Source organism: Cyanistes caeruleus, unplaced genomic scaffold (genome assembly GCF_971803275.1).
Source record: "Cyanistes caeruleus unplaced genomic scaffold, bCyaCae1.hap1.1 HAP1_SCAFFOLD_166, whole genome shotgun sequence".
Classification (NCBI taxonomy): Eukaryota; Metazoa; Chordata; class Aves; order Passeriformes; family Paridae; genus Cyanistes; species Cyanistes caeruleus.
The window spans coordinates 145,001-147,500 of NW_028255955.1; the positions used below are offsets into that span (position 1 = coordinate 145,001).

General features: G+C 78.4%; 1 non-coding gene across 1 annotated transcript; it reads right to left on the reverse strand.

Annotated features, from left to right (window-relative positions):
* Positions 1-421: 421 nt before the first annotated feature.
* Positions 422-574, reverse strand: LOC147645827 (5.8S ribosomal RNA). Its single transcript, XR_015282118.1, has one exon. It is a non-coding gene; the product is annotated as a 5.8S ribosomal RNA (ribosomal RNA).
* Between the last annotated feature and the right edge of the window lie 1,926 nt (positions 575-2,500).

Below are 2,500 nucleotides of genomic sequence, written 5' to 3' on the forward strand. Positions count from 1 at the left end.
GCGCGCGGCAGCACGGCACGGTACCTGCGCCGGTACCCACCCGCAGACAGCCGCCCGCGCGGGGAAAAGGTGAGCCCGGGGGGCGAGGCCCGCGCCTCGCCTTCCCCTTCTCGCCCTCTTTCTCTCGGCCCTCGGCGGCGGCGTTTGGCGACGCCGCCGCTTTTGCTCTCGGCCCTTCTTTCCGGTTTTTCCCCCCCGCGAGGACGAGCTCCGGCCCAGCGGCTCGCTCCGGGAAGCGGGGAGCTACGGGAGCGGCTCCCCGAGTCTGCATTTAGGGGGACGAAGGCCCTTTTTCTCCTCCCGCGGCCGCCGCCGCCGGCGGACCGCGGGGGAGGGGAACGGGCCTGCGAGGCGACCCCAGCCGCGCCGCCCGGGGAGGGCTCGGGTGGCCCACCCGCCGGGACGGCGATTGATCGTCAAGCGACGCTCAGACAGGCGTAGCCCCGGGAGGAACCCGGGGCCGCAAGTGCGTTCGAAGTGTCGATGATCAATGTGTCCTGCAATTCACATTAATTCTCGCAGCTAGCTGCGTTCTTCATCGACGCACGAGCCGAGTGATCCACCGCTAAGAGTTGTCTGGCTTTCGGCACCGACCCCGCACGCGCGGAGGGGCCGGGACCGCTCGCGTGAAGCGGCCCCCCTCGGTTTTGCGGCGAGGACGCGCGGGCGCGCGACCTCGCGACCGACCGTACGAGCACAAACGAGACGACCAACGGAGGGGAAAAAGAAAAGGAAGGCACGAGGCCGCCCACGGAACGCTCCGAAAAGGCCGGCCAGAAAGGGCGGGGGGGCCCGCGCCCCCGACCGCCTCTCCCCCACCACCCCCCTCCCCCCGGGCGAGGGGAGGGGAAAAGAGAGACGCCGCCCCGCGTGCCGTCTTTCGGAGGCGGCCCAGGCGCCCGGGCTCGGCCCGGCCTCCGCGCGGAGAGCCGCGCGGCGCGCGCCGGACCGCGGGGGGGCTCCGTAGCCCGCGCCCGGCCTCTTCTCTCTGAACGGGACGACGCGGGCACGAGGCCGGGGGGCCGCGGCCGCCCGCCGCCCGCCGCGCGCTCGGCTCCACCTCGACCGCTGCGCGGGGATCGGCCCCCCGCGCAGCGCCACCGCGCCCGCCGCGCGCGGCGCGGCCTTTCTCCTCCCCGCTGACGGGCCGCCCCCTTGCCAGCGCCCGAGACGGCAGCGCGACGACCGCCGGCACCGCCGGCGCCGCCCCCGGCCGGGGACCGCTCCCCGCCGGAAGGCGAGCGCCTCGCCGCCGCGCTCCGACGGCCGGCGCCGGGAGGCGGGCGCCGCCGAGGCGCGAGCCGGCGTCGCGAGCGCCCGAGGCCTGCCGGAAGGCAAAGGCCCCGCCGCCACCGGGGCCGCACTCCCGGGACCGCCGCCGCCGCTTCGCACCGTCGGGGCCCCTTCCGCGGGCACGCGCCCTGCGGGAGGGGGCCGTGCGGCGGACGCCCGCCGCACGGCCTCGAGCGGTTCTCCCTGCGGCCCACACGCGGCCTTCGGGAAGGGAGACGGGGAAGCGACGGGCGGGGCCCGGGCCGGGACCGCCGCCGGCGACGACGGGGGCCTCCCGGCCGACCGTCCCACCAGGGGGACACCCGTCGAGCGGCGCCGCCGCCGCTCGGCACGGGGTCGCCCGCGCTCGCCGGACCTCCGGCCGCCGGAGGCGACCGACGAGCGCTCGCCCGGGCGGGGGGCGCGCGGTCCCGGCCGGGGACGAGCCGGCGGACGGCGCCGCCGCGCGCGTCCGGGGAAGGCGAGGAACGCCCCGAGGAGGAGGAGGAGATGCGCGCCGACGCGGCCGGCGCGGCCGAGGCGAGGGAGCGCGGGGGGCGCCCGAGGGCCGCCACCCCGAGGTCGCGCAGAGAAGGCGGAGAAGCGCGCGGGGGCGCTTCTCCGCCGGCGCCGCCCCGTTCCGAAGAGACCGGATCGGCCCCGCGGCCGACAGCGCGCCACGGCCTCGCCGCCGAGACCGGGCCGCGGAGAGGGGGGGGAGGGGGGCTGGGTGCCCCCTCCCCGGCACGGCGCGGCCGACGACGGCCGCGACGAAGTCGACGACGACGACGACGACGACGACGAGCGGGGGGGGACCGGTCGCGACGGACGCCACCGCAGGGGATCGGCGGGAGTAGCTCCCCACCCCTCAGTGAACGCCGCGCCGCCACCGGCCGGGTACCCGTCGCCGCCGCCGCCGCCGCCGCCGCCGGCATCGCCGCCGCCGCCGGGGCGCGCCGTGCCGCCCGAGTCTTTAAACCTCCGCCCGGCCTCGGCGGCCCTTTCGGGTCCCAGCCCAAACCCCGCGCCCCCGGCCGGCGTTTGACGACGCCGAGGCGGGAGCGGGGGAAAGGGGAAAGGACTCGGGGAACCGCCCAGGCGCGGAGCGCTAGGTACCTGGCCCTGGGGCGAGGGAAACGACCTGGGATGGCCCCGCCGGGGTGCCTCCCCCCCAGTTGCTGCCACCCTCGGGGGAGCGTCCGCCGGCGGGGGCGCGCCTGACACATCC